The sequence below is a fragment of the Sturnira hondurensis genome, unplaced genomic scaffold, assembly GCF_014824575.4.
Source record: "Sturnira hondurensis isolate 20B ecotype Veracruz unplaced genomic scaffold, ASM1482457v3 Scaffold0019860, whole genome shotgun sequence".
NCBI lineage: Eukaryota > Metazoa > Chordata > Mammalia > Chiroptera > Phyllostomidae > Sturnira > Sturnira hondurensis.
In genome coordinates, this window is record NW_028092491.1 from 237,220 (window position 1) to 252,311 (window position 15,092).

At 37.5% G+C, this 15,092-nt stretch overlaps 2 pseudogenes; both read right to left on the reverse strand.

Annotated features, from left to right (window-relative positions):
• Positions 1 to 8,606: 8,606 nt before the first annotated feature.
• Positions 8,607 to 11,348, reverse strand: LOC118974801 (olfactory receptor 4C11-like; annotated as a pseudogene).
• A 3-nt stretch (positions 11,349 to 11,351) lies between these two features.
• LOC118974802 (olfactory receptor 4C15-like) lies at positions 11,352 to 12,326 on the reverse strand (annotated as a pseudogene).
• Positions 12,327 to 15,092: the final 2,766 nt, after the last annotated feature.

A 15,092-nucleotide genomic window follows, 5' to 3' on the forward strand; every position in this document is an offset into this window, starting at 1 on the left:
CTTTATTATTTTGGAAATCAAACCCTTGTCCAAGGTATCATTAGCAAATATGTTTTCCCACACAAGCCTATAAGCAGACTCATGAAGAAAAAAGAGAGAAGACCCAAATAAACACAATCAGAGGTGAAGGAGGAGAGATTACAACTGGTACCACAGAAATAGAAAGGATTGGAAGAAATTACTACAAAGAACTATATGCCAAGAAATTTGAAAATGTAGTTGAAATGGATAAATTTCTAGAAAAATAAAATCTTTCAAAACTCAATGAAGAAGAGGCAGGAAGCCTGAACACACCAGTAACAGCAGATGAAATCGAAGCAGTGATCAGAAAACTCCCGGCACACAAAAGCCCCGGACCGGACAGTTTCACAGGAGAATTTTACCAAGCATTTAAAGAAAAGCTAACCCCCATCCTTCACAGACTATTTCAAAAAATCCAAGAAAATCGTCATTTTTTAATTCATAACGAAAATTCAAAGGAGAATGATTATGTAAAACCAGCAGGATGTGTTTGAGTCATAATTTGAATGGCTATTATTATTATTATTATCATTACTTTATATTGTATAATAGAAGGCACATCTATAATGACTACTCTACCAAGTCTAACATACAGACCTGAGGAGAGCCAGCCTGTGGTTTCCCAAAAGCTGCACATACTGGTGCAATAATGCTGCAAAGGGAGAATTGAGAGCACTGAACTTGACAGATTTGGGAGCATGTGGCCTCAGATGGACCAAACTTCTCATGAGTACCTCAGACACTGTGTAATCTGACCCTAACCTATAACTAAAGGAATCATGTACATCTATGGCTTCCTTTGATGAATAACTCACAAGCCCCTTTAATCAAAACTCCCACATACTCCGTTCCACAACTACACTCCTGTGACCTTACTAGACTGCCTGAAATTCCACCACTGAAGATTCATCTATTTAAATTAAATATGTCCTCCTTCTAAACCCCTTCCAAGTTTCTTTTAGTGATGATCTCTTCCAAAAATAATTAATATTTTTAATTATGATACATAATTTATAATTATGTATAAGTATATAGTTATACCTAAAATAAATGCATAAAATTGAAAAATTAAATAGGATGCATTAAGAGACCGTCAGTATGATGGTTACCAGAGGGAAGAAGGGGTGGGGATAGTTAAGGGTAAAGGGGGTCAAATATATGGTGATGGAAGGCTTGACTTTGGGTGGTGGGCACACTGTGCACTGTACAGATGCTGTATCATTGAAATGTACTTTTGAAATCTGTATAATCTTATTAACCAATGCCACCTTGATAAGTTTAGTTTTTTTAAAAAGGTAATTTTAAAAAGGTGCATGAAGGAACACTGAGATTAAGAGCAAACTCTTCCCTTTTTTAAAAGAATCTCTTTGGGTTTTTTTCCCAGTTAACTGAGCTATAAGTGTATAAAGTGTAAGTATAAACAGAGAACAGTGCAAGTCAACATGAAGCAGGCAAGGAAAGCACCAGATCATAACCACAATGCTAGTAGTCAGGCAAGAACAACTAATACACAGCAGTGAACATCAATGCCTGTTTGGACCTGAGCTGAATCTTGTATTTTAAATTGACTCTGGCCCTGGATGTATATAGAGTTCGATTGGTTAGAGGATTGTCTCACATGCCAAGCTTACAGTCTCTATCCTTACAGTATAAGACATACTGTAGAGGACATATAAGTCTCTATCCGTACAGTAAAAGACATACAGAAGTGTATTTTTAAATCATGTTGAATTATTTTGTAATGATACATTTCTGAGTTCAAAGACAGAAGTCTGTCACTTACCTGTGAGAACACTCTAACTTGATCTCAAGTGTTTTTATCCCTTTTTAAAAGCAGCCCTTCATGACATACAAGGGGTAAAATCTCTTTCAGCATTCACAAGGGAATATTTTAAGACATAATGACATGCAATATTAGCACCCTGGAGAGTGACATTCCCTAGTGTTTTCTTTCCTTCGCGGATCAGAAGCATCCCACGTGTTGTACTAAACTTAACTTGGGTTTATCTATTTAGCATACAGAAGAGTAAGTTAACCCACCTCTTCCTCAGTAAACAAATGCAAACAGGTTTTGGAGGTGATGGGTGCCTTGGAATGAACAAACATACCAGGCGATAGGAGCCCAATGCAAAGGATGATTGAAGGTGTTAAAAAAAAAAAAAAAACAGGGAGGAGAAATAGAAGTCTTTGGTAGAAGAGGAAGTGGATCAGCAAGAAACTACTTTGTCCCATCCAGGGCCCTAAAACAACTCTTCAGTATTAGGAGACAAAATCTTTTCTAGTTCTTCTCATTTACTATCAAGTACTATCAAGGGAAGGTAGAGTGGTGCCTGCAACCTGAAGTTCAATTCTTACCCAACTTTTCTGTATTGTATTTGGAGAAAAAAAATGAACACTAAAATAGGCTGGTGTCCTGTGAAGGGAAGAGCGTCTTTGAAGCAGACATTCATTTTTGTGTTAAATATCATTAAAATATGTGATCTAGACATTTAAATCTGAGTTATATGATTATGCTTCTATTAAGAAGAAACGTATTTATAAAACTGTTTCCATCTAAGTCTATATACCTATACTAATTAAAGGTGTCTTGTGGATGTTCAGAGACGCATGACAATAAAGGACCTCAGAGGACTGCATGATATCATAAAGTTCTGTGCTACCTGGAATTTAGCCTGGGTGCAAAAGCCTACCCAAGTAAAACAAGATCTTCTGTTTGGAAAATAATCTTGAGATACATCACCTATACTCACTTACTGATTTGTTGCAGAGCTCCAAAAGTAGATGAAACTCCAGAATCTTTAGTCTGCACGTCCTTTAGCCTGCAAGAAATTCCTTAAAAGTAAAGAGCTAAAGAGATGGACTGATTAAAGACAGATTTACCTTAATCATGTATTGCAATTTAATAATTCAATTTGAAGATTGGCAGGATAGTGTGAGTAAAGGAATAAGTGAGAACAGAGGATCATTAAGGCAGTGAAACTACAATGTAGAATATAATAGTGATTGATTCATCTCATTGAACATTTGTTCAAACTCACAAAATGCACAACACCATCAGAGAACCCTAAGATAAACTATGGACTTGGGTGATTATGATGTGCCAATGTAGGTTCACCAAGGTTAACAAATGTACTGCTCTGGTAGGGGACATTGATAATGGGAGGAGGCTGTGCATGTGTATGAGGCAATGTATACACCAGGTATATGAGAATTCTCTGTATCTTCCATTCAACATTGCTGCTAAACATAAAAATGCTCTAAAAAATAAGCCTTCCATTTTTTAAAAATCCAATGTGACTTGTTATCTGATGTATAGACTTTTACACACATATGCCAAGTGTCTCTCTGAGGTGTTACTCCTTGGGGTCATGAGCAATACTGAGGCAAAGATGGTGATGTATTGTTTAGACCAGCCTTAGCTACAGATGCCTGGACTCCAGCTCAGCCTTTGGCTCACAAAGCAGGGAAGGAAAAGTAGATTGCCTGTTGTACATGGCCAACTGTGGTCACTATCTCCTCCCGACATGGACTCATGGTCTCCAAGACTGATGCAATGCTTTAATTATTTAGAATGCTTGGTGCCAAAACTACTTCAACACTAACGGGCACTTTTTTTATCAACTTTCCAGTGATATCTTCTCATAGCAACCCAAGATTTTTTGGCAAGAAACTTTAGTGATGAATCTTACTACTGAGTTACTGAAAATGGCTCCTACTTGCTGACACAATTCCCCCAACATAGTGAATTGTCTGATTATACTAATGGCATCTCTGGGTCCAATGCTTTGCCCTGGCATGAACTATGTCTGAGACCTCTTTCCTTTCTCCCCATCATTGAGTTCATACTAACTCTCTGCCTTTACACAAAATACCTTCCTGATATCCTTCTCCTCACCTTCTTGTCATTCAGAGCACCAGCACAGCACCATTGTTTATATACATGGCATTTACAGATGCCATTTTACTGGGAGAAAAACTGTTTCTCAAATATAAATACCTTGTAGATTTTTTAAAAAACCTTCTGTGAAGTTCAGCTTCAGCCTTAATATTCAGACAAAATAATTCATCACCCTAAACTTCAGCATTTGACAGGCTGAAAAGCTCAATGTCATTTCAGGATCATTTCTGACATTTCTGCCCATCAGGGATATGACAGCATAGTTTACTGTCACGTCCAATCAGCATAATGTTTCTGATTACAAATCAGTCGTGCATTCAGATCCATTGCTCATATTTGAATATTTTCTATCAAATATTAGTGAACAATTTAGTCATGACTTGGAGACAATGTCTTCTTATTTGTTTTATATTTTCACTTTGGTTTCCTTTTGCATATGAAACATGAAGCAGATGGACATTCTTATATCTATAATGAGAATACTATCTTCTTTCCAAAATGTGCACTCAGACACAACAACGACAGCTGAGCTACAAATAACAGCAAATCATATCAGGAACAAGCACAAATAAGGTTGCAAAGAAAACTGAAATTGCACCACTTTTTCTTCACTTATTTTTTTAATCTAATACACATTGTTGGTAAAGAATGGAATCCTATCACTTTTGCTTGCCTCAAACTAATTAATTCTATGAATAGAGCTTCCACACTTTTTAATGGTAATTGTGGGTATGAATGCACATACACATACAATTTCTTTTTTATATTTGCTTTTATTTTTATTTTATTATTATATTTTATCCTTGTTCAAGTACAATGGTCTGCATTTTCTCCCAACCTCTCTTCCTCACCCCAGCCATACCAATTCTCTCTTCTGATTTCACCCTGCCTTGGATTTGTCCATGTATCCTTTACAACTGTTCCTCAAAACCCTTCAGCCATTTTACCCCATCATTCCCTCACATCTCTCCTCTGTTTACTGTCTAGTTGTTCTTAATTTCAATGTCTCTGGTTATGTTTTGCTTGCTTGTTTGTTTTGTTGATTAGGTCCAACTTCAAAGTTAGATAATACGGTATTTGTCTTAGAGTATGTTTTAAAATTTTAATATTGTCACTTTTTTGTTTGGTTTGGAGAGTTGTAGAAAATAATGGCCATTGAAGGGGTTTTGGTGAATTCTTCCAGGAAGATGGTGAAGAATGTACCCAGTATATAGGGCAGCAAGAGTGAGAAGAGAAAACAAAGTTAAGTGCCGATACTAGACAGAGTTAAAAATGTAGAGTCTTTGGAGAGAAGGAAAATAAACTCTTCCATGAACCACTTGGGGATGGTGGATGCTCTAGTTACCACTTCTGTTACCCACGAAGATTTTCAAGATATTCTTCCTGATTATTTCCCAGCAGACCATGGAAAGCAGAAATAACCTAGTGTTTCCAGTGACTGGAGTAAGAGTGAAGAACTTACAACTGCCAGGATTTCTATTCTTGCTGAGTGACATCAGAGAAAGGTGCTAGCACACTGAGTATGCAGGGAGGTCAGTGTCATATCTGCGGGGTATAGAGTGTTAACTCATCCTGGGTGAAACTGGGGTAAGGTTGTAGAGAACATCTGAAAACATGGGATTAAAGCTCCCCCTGATGACACCCAGGAATCCATAATGAAATGTGCTCTCAGATTGGAATGGACTTTGGCTGGATTTCAAATCATCATGAGTTTCTTCTTTGTCATTTTGGAATTGAATTTGGCAAACTCTAGCCTCGGGATCTATGGGTTCTTGGAACAGAAGCAAATGCTTTTTATCAGTTATTTTCACACTTCTGCTTCCATCCCACTTGTGAAAAGTGACAAAACCAACCAGCTGTATGAATGTAAACTCCAGTGTTTTAAAGATTTCACTCTACTCTCTCCAAGATTACATTGTTTCTAGAGAGAATTCTAATGTAATTTTTATCCTTATTTCTCTGTGCACAGTTCCTTTTTCCTTTAGCTCCTTTTAACAATTTTCTGCTGCTTTTAATCAATTTATTATACGTTATGTTTAATTGTAATGTCCTCCATGAATTTTATGCTTGGGATTTGTTAATCTCTTGGTTTTATACACTTCCATCCTTTATTAAAAATGGAGGAAACTTGTCCTGGCTGGTGAAGGTCAGTGGATTGAGTGTAGGCTGCAAGCCAAAGAGTCACTCTTTCAATTTCCACTCAGGGCACATGCCTGTATTGCAGGCTGGGTCCCCACTGGGTACCATGTGAGTGGCAACCACACACTGATGTTTCTCTCCCTGTCTTTCTTCCTTGCTTACCCTCTAAAAATAAATCAATAGAATTTGTAATTAATTAGTTTGGCAGGAAAGGGAACAATATTTCTTTTAGTAATTTTTGTTGTCCTTCCTCCTATTCATTCTATTCTTTGACGATTTCCAAATCAAGTAGAGGAACAGCAAGCCACACAATCTCATCCCTGACCAGGGTGGGGCATCCTGGTTCACAGTCTTTTCTGTAGCTCTCCAACCCTTTTACTATTTTGGCCTTTATGCGATCTTTCTGCAACGTGTTGCTTGAGTCAAATATCAAACTACTCAGAGCTCCAAGTTTCACCGCATCCTAGAGGATTTTGTAGATTTGCTCATCTTCAGGAAACATTGGAATGTTGTATATGTCTTTAACCAAACTGTGCTTCATCCTGTGGTTCCAGTCTATTTATTCCATTATGTTTCTCTCACCTTTTCTAATCAAGCCCTAATTTCCAATATGAGAAGATCTGGGTCCTCTCTTATTTAATAATGAAAAGGAAATTCCTGAGCCTTTCTGAGGTTTCATTTAGTCACAAATAAACTTTTTTTCACACTACAATAAATTTGAAGAAATACCAAGAGGTAAGAATTGATGTTTTATTTTGAGTGTCTTAGTTACTTGAGAATCAATTACACTTAAGTATAATCTTCATAAGTCCCGATTCAAGTGCCCTCAAAACAGACCTGTAAGATATTAGTAAAATTGTTCATTTGAAAGTAGTATGAAACCAAATAGCTGCTTGTGAATATAGTATTGAGACCTCTGACAAATGTCCGATTTGGGACTAAAATATTTATTCTGTCACCACTTTCCTGAAGCAGAACTATTGGGAATCTTTGGTGCAACATAACATTTTGTCTTCAGTTAATGGAAATGCTTCACATACTTATGAATTTATTCTGTACTTTTCTTCTTAGTTCATATGACTAGGAGTAATACTTTCTGGTTCCAATTTCATGATAATTAAAAACCCAGGTACTGAACTGGCATGACAGTATTTTATTATGAGATTATGAAGTTGAAGTGGAGTTGGTGGGGGTTGGGAATTATACACATGGATTACATTGTGTTCCATACGAAAACACACATTTTAAAATATTCTCCTGTGAAACTAAAAGACCAAATTTGAGAACTGCTAGGCCTCACTTGTCATACCAGATTCTTCTCCAAAAATCCGAATTTTGACTTTTCTGATACTATAGAACCAAACTACAAAAACAAACCTTCTTTTCTGATACCCCAATAAACATAAGAGCCAAGGACAGTTATTTGTCTGTAAATGTTTATACACTCAAAAGTAATGCTCAGGGAAAAAGAAAGATAAAGCTGTTTCTCTCCCAATTGGACAACATTTTCACTTTCCTTTCTCCCTTTCTCTCTCTTCATCCTGCATTGTCCTCTGTCCTCCCTTCTTTCCTGACCTTCACTTATTTCTGTTGCCAAACTCACTACTGCCTCTTCCTCTCCTTAGTGAGGAGTAGTGGGAAAACCCCAAAAAGCCCCTGACTCACTGACAGTGCTGTATTGTCCAAATATCACTCTCTTCTCTCCCTCACCACACAGAATTAATTTTTACAGGATTTTCAGAAACAGTGTAGGTTTTCACTGATGTTTCTAGCTTTTATTACAGTTGGAGAGTCCATCCGTGCAGATACCACCAGTGAATTAGGCTCACACACAGATTTCCAGAGGAGTAATTTCTCAGAACACCTTGTCTAATCATCAGCTTGTCAAGATGGCAACTTTGACTCTGAAAGTTTCCAGGCCCTAGGGATTAGCTCTGATGACTGTACTCATATGGATGAAAATGAAATGTAGGGAAAAATTTGGTGCACATACACACATGTACGCACATACATTTATTCTGTCATGTGTCCGTTCTTTTCTTTCCTAAGAAAAATTGGTATAGGAAGCTAAATTACCTAATGAGTATGACCAAACATTGATAGAATTCAAGAAAGGGTCATCCTACGTTGTTAAAAGTGATCATGAACTCTAAGTAGTAACTATAGGCTAATGCAATCTTCTCAGATTTCTTGTGTATTTTCCCAAAGAATATTTTACTTCCCTATGAAGCAAAACTAAGATATTAAGNCACACATGTACGCACACACATTTATTCTGTCATGTGTCAGTTGTTTTCTTTCCTAAGAAAAATTGGTATAGGAAGCTAAATTACCTAATGAGTATGACCAAACATTGATAGAATTCAAGAAAGGGTCATCCTACGTTGTTAAAAGTGATCATGAACTCTAAGTAGTAACTATAGGCTAATGCAATCTTCTCAGATTTCTTGTGTATTTTCCCAAAGAATATTTTACTTCCCTATGAAGCAAAACTAAGATATTAAGGAAGTAAACATTGGAATTCCCGTAGAGTATTTATTAACTGAAATCATACTTTCTTATACCATAACCTTTTTATGGCATTTTTAACCTCCCCTTTCCTCAATGTATAGATCAGAGGGTTGAGCAAGGATGTCCCAATGGTATTAAATACAGCTATCATCTTGTCTACTGGATACGTGGTTGGTAGGCATCTATACATGAATACACATGGAACAAAAAATATTACAGCCACAATAAAGTGGGGTGTGCATGTGGAAAGGGCTATCACCTTCATTCTGTGCTGTGGTTTCTCAGAGAGTACAAGTGACAACATAGAAGATAAGCAGCATTATAAAACTCACCATGCAAATGGCCCCACTATTAGAGACAAGCAGCAAGTTTATCACATATGTGTCCACACAGGCAAGTTTCAACAAATACTGCAAGTCACAAGAATACTGGTCAGCCACATTAGAGCCACAAAAGGGCAATTGCAAAGCTAGGAAAATCTGTGCTGAAGATTGTATACAAGATCCAATCAACCAGAATCACCAACATACCAGAAACTCTCTGGCTCATGATGATTGGGTATTGTAAGGACTTACAAATGGCGATTTAGCAACAAAAGGCCATAAGGATGAGCACAAAGATATTGATGCACTCAAAGAGGTGGACTGTGAAGACATGCGTCATGTACTCGTTGTAGAAAGTGGTCTTTTTCTGAGAAAGAGCATTCATAATTAATCTCGGGCCTATGGTTGTACAGAGGTAGACATTATCAAGGACTGGTAGAACAGAAAGAAGTACATGGGATTCCCAAGGGTCTTGTTGCTTTTAATAATCACTACAATGAGAAAGTTCCCTGACAGTATTGTAAGGTAAAGAATTGGGAAGACCATAAATATTGCTTTGATCAATAACAGGGATCAAACATAGAGATGATGTCCCTAAACACTGTTTTCATTAATCAAAAAGTTGTAAGAGATAAAAATATGGACAGATGTTGGAAAACCATGAAAGCTAGGTCATATAATTTGAAATTGATTTCTTTTCAATAAGCAAAGGGAAATATTGGGGACAAAAACATGAACTTAGCTCCTGACAAGATGTACACATTAAACCAGACCAACACTTTCAGGGCTTTTATTACTGAATTCATTCATGTTTCCTAACACTCCGGCACTTTCCTAACTCCTTGATTTGAGTGTACATCACAGGAGTGAGGAATGTAATTTTCCCTTCTTTAATTGTTACTTTTACCTTTTGAAATTTTAAACCAGTTCAAATACATTTGGTATTACAAGTCTCCCCTTTTCTCCCAGATAGACAAATGCCTCTATCACCTATTTGCTTATATTACTGTGTATCATTTTAACTAAATAACACAATCATAGACTATATGTTATTCTTGTTGTATAATCTTATTATTCAAACAATTTTTACTCCTGTTATTTCATTTGACCTACACATTATTTAATAAGGCAATGTGTCCATGTGCCTGGTCCTTTCAATGTTGAAACTTAGACCTGAAATACAGAAAGATTATTCACTTATAGGTGAGATCATACGGTATTTCTGTCTCACTGGTTGCCTTATTTCACTTAGCATAATGCTCTCCATTTCCATCCATGCTGTTGCAAAGGGTAAAACTCTTTTCTTTTATTCTGCTGCATAGTATTCTATCACTTAAATGTATCATAGTTTTTTGATCCTCTCATTTATTGGGGAACCAACAAAAAAAAACAAACAAGCAAAATATAACCAGAGACAATGAAATTAAGAAAAAACCGACAATAACCAGAAGAACGATGGGAGCAGATAATGAGAATAAGTGGAAAAGAGTTGTTAAGAACATGTACAAAGTACTCATGGACAAAACAAAACAGGGGTAGAATCAAGGGTGGGGAGTGGGTATGGCTGGGCTGAGGGGGAGTGGTCGGGGGGAAATGGAGACAACTGTACTTGGACAACTATAAAAAATAAATTAATAATAAAGGAAGAAAGGGAGGGAGGAAAGAAGAAAGGAAGGAAGTTAGTTTTTCCAAGAACAGTTAGGTTAAATTAGAGTGAGGTACTACTAAATAGCCCCTCTCTCTAGCATTCACCATCCATATCACATAAAACTGCACACCAATTTTGTGTACATTTTATGAAGACTTTCTAGGATCATGTAGATCCTAGAAAACAAAAATCCTGAGCCCTCCAAGAAAGACAGAAATTGTTACCTTAATATTCTAGTCTAACTGCAGAATCAGGTTCTGCATACTACGTAGTGAAGCAACTACCAAGGCAGAAAATAGATACCTAAATGAATAAGAGTGTAGAAGATGAATGAGTAGAGAATGAGTGAAGTGAGGACAGGAGAGAAAAGGGAGTGAAAGTGAGCAGAAGCAAGAAAAGGAGAATCAGAGGGTAGCACACAGAAAGACAGAGAGGGGAGGAAGCAAAATAAAATATTAGGGAGGATAGTTTGATGCAAGATTTTATCACAAAACTCAATTTCTGTCTTTGTTACTTACTGCAATATCACTGCTCCAGAACTACAAAAAGGGTGCAGTTATGAATCATGGACAAGGCTTTTAGGAAACTCAGGTGTGGAGAAAGAAGAGCCCTATCGTATTCTCAACCTAAATTTCTTCAAGTGAGATTTCTCACAGAACAGAAACATCTACCAATTTAGCAATCTATGGTTTATTTACAACTTCGGGGAGCAGAGATTCTTTTGAAAGTGCTGAAGCCAAGGAAGAGTTAGGCACCCTGGATGACTCTAACTCTTTAATGCAGGAATTATGTTTAGCAGCTGCATCATGTCTTAGAACACACACTGAGCGTAGACTCCATCAAATAAGTCTAATCTTTCATTACCAACTACTATTATTCTGCTCCACACATTCCTCATGGCATTTTTCACTTCCCTATTTCTGATGGTGTAAATCAAAGGATTGAGCAAGGGCGTTAGGATGGTTTAAAATACTGTAATCATTTTGTCAAAGGAGAAAGTGGATGGAGGTCCGACATTCATGACTATGCAGGGAACAAAGAACAAAACCACAACAGCAATGTGAGATCCACAAGTGGAGAGAGCTTTCCACTGCCCTTCAGTACTGTGGGTTCTCAGAGAGAACAAGGTGATGCCATAGGAGACAAGCAACAAAGAGAAGATTATGATGCACATTAACCCCACTGTTGGCCACAACAAAAAAGCCAAATACGTGAGGGTCTGTGTAGGCCAGCTCTAGTAATGGGTACAACTCACACATAAAATCATCGATGACATTGGGGCCACAGAAGGGTAGCTGTAAAACAAAGAGAATTTGTATTGTGGAATGCAGGAAGCACCCTGTCCAGGCCACCCTCATCAGAATGCCACAGGCCTCCAGTTCATGATAGAAGTGTAATGCAAGGGCTTGCAAATGTCTACATAGCGGTCATAGGCCATGAGTGTGAGGACAATCACCTCCGCTCCAGCAAAGAAGTGTTCAGCAAGGACCTGACTCATTCAGCCCTCAAAGGAGATGGTCTTCCTCTCAGACAGAGAGTCCACAATCTTCTGCAGGGTGACGACGGTGGAGAAGCAGGCATCCATGAGGGACAAGAAAGCCAAGAAGAAGTACATGGGGGAGCCCAGGAGTACTGAGCTGCTGCTGATGGTCATCACAATTAGCAAGTTGCCCCAGAGAGTTGTCATATAACTCAACAAAAATATAACAAATACTATTTTCTTAACTTTTGGATTCTGTGAAAGCCCCAAGAGGATGGACTCTCTTACAAAACTGTGGCTTTCCATGATTTCCAAGGAAAAGATAATTGCCACCAGAGTAAGAATATAAAATCTACAATTATGAGAAAAAAATCACCTGAGTCCAGTTTATGATACCACTTTATCACAGTCATTGACCATATAGCCAATCCTTGTGAAAAGCTGATTACATGCTTCTGTTGTGAAGGAGAACAGAAAATTAGAAATTTGCTGAAGGATGTAGTGGGAGGCCAGGAAGGAGTCAGAAGGAAATAAATTATACAATACTTTAAAGTGGCCAGAGCTTATATGCAGGATAAGCATTCATACACAGTAGGAAGGACACATAGTTTTGATCTTCACTGACAAAGAAGATCACTTTTCCTGGAGTGAATTGGTGAGTAAGATTCTGAAGGCATATCCACACTGAGCCAGAGAACTTGTAATTTAGTGGTCATGGCTGCCATCAGATGGAAGGGAAGTGGGGTGAGTCACATGCTATCACTGACCAGAGATGACCTTATCTACAAAGAAAAGAAGAAATAACCTCTAGTTTAAGACTCATTTGAAGATCATCACTACGAATTCCATTTTTTTCAACTCTAAACTGATCTGGGCCTTTAAGATGAATACAGAAAACAGACTGACAGCTAGCAGAGGGAAGGTAGGTTAGGGGATGGGTGAAAAGGTAAAAGAATTAAGAAAAGCAACTCATGGACACAGACAATAGTGTGGTGATTACCAGAAAAAAGGAGAGGTGCGCACAGGGGTATGTAGAAGAGGCTAAAGGGTGAAGAAATGGTTATAGAAGGAGGCTTGACTTCGGATGGTGAACACACAATGCCATATAAAGGTGATGTACTATAGAATTGTACACTTGATGTCTCTATAATTTTATTAACCAATGTCACCCCAATAAATCCATTAAAAAACAAATGGAGAAAGATGAATTCATTCATTCCGTATAAAAGAAGAAAGCTCTATGGAAAGGTGCCTAGCTCTATACTAACATGTAACAAGTATGCACATGCTGAGTTGGGTTCTTTCTTCATTCATCATTTAAAATAAGAATGGGTGTGTATGAAAAATTATAATACCTACCTACTTAAGGGTATTGTCAGCATGACCAAGTGAACGAATGTAAAGAAAGTAGCTGTTGAAGAAATAGTCCTAGGAAAAAGTCCATGTTAGATCTTATTATCCTTATTTTCCTGGAAGATAATCCATGCTGAAAGAGAAACCGTCAAGTCACATGCTGGGTCTGGAATTTAAACACAGACTCCCAGCTACAACACTTAAGTATTCCTAATGCATTAAGAGACAAAGGAGCAGAGCTAGCCCTTCTGCTCTCTTCATGCACCTGTGGAAATCAAAGTCTTCTGAGTCCTTTGCTCATGCTTGAAGGAGGTCCCCTGATGACACAGAGCAAGTGATGTAGATTCAGAAAGTAATAGTCCAATTACTACACATACAAAATGGCAACAACGACATAGGGAAGTAATAGAAATAATATGTTGAGTTTGGCTAGAGTCGTGAGACTTTTTTACATATTTGCTAATTATTTATACTATGTTGCTCAATCTGATCTTGTACAACTTGTTATTTATATGACTTTATTGAATACTAAGTATATTCATGTGTAACCTACTTGCTCATCCCACAGAATCATGGTGATTGTCCAACTGGCAAAGTGTAAAATTTGGGTACGGTAAGCGCCATGGCCAATTGTAGTAACTATTCCCTCACTTAGCAGGACAGCCACATTACCCATGAGTTCTCCAGATAAGTACTCCAACTATTGACTATTTTCCATAGCTACACATCAGTTTTCAAGAATGGTTGTGTCCTCACCAGCACATACCACAGAAATTTATGTTCCAAATGCATGTGTACATATACATAAAATCTGTTTGTTAAAATGATAAATAACATTTACTGTGAGAATTAAAAATAACGCGATCTTTGTGAAAACCTGTCAGAGCTAATGAGAAAAATTTCCAATAAATATATGATTGTTTACCGTAATATTCGCCTTAATGCTTACTTTAAAATAGCCATTTCAATTAAATTGCCAAAGTACTAGACATTCTTAAACAAAGCTGCACTGTGAACACCGTATTCAGCTACAAATTTCCACCCAGAAAACTAGAGTATAAGCAAACATTATAAGGCCACTGGATCAGTCAACGACTATTTGTTAAAAAGTAAATGATACCAATGTATGATCCAGCAGTTATCAGCTTGTCAGCAATGAACAGTGTGGGCATACGTTCTTTCAAATTAGTGTTTTGGGTAAATTCAGATAAATTCTCAGAGTTAGAATCACTGAGTCATAAGGCAATTGCCATTAATAATTTTTTAAGTATCTCCATTCTGTTTCCAAAGTGGTTGCACCAATCTTCATTCCTACCAACAGTGCACCAGGGTTCTTTTTCTCCATATCCTCACCCTCACTAATGTACATTTATACAATGGAATATTACAGGACTTTTTAAAAAAAGAAAAGCTTAATGTGCAACAGTATGGATAGACCTGAAGAGCATTATTCTGAGTGAAGTAAGCCACTCAGAGAAAGACATACAATATGATTTCACTCATACGTGGAATCTAATAAACAAAATGAACAAACAAAATAGAGACAGACTCATAGAAGGAACAGGCTGACAGCTATTGGAGGTGAAGGCTGCTGAGGGAGAGAAGTGGCGAGAATGAGCAATACAGAAAAAGAAAAGACAGAACACTCATGGCCACTAACAACAATGTGGTGATTGCAAAGGAGAGGGAGGGTTTGTGGGGGGCAGGGGGTGATGAAGG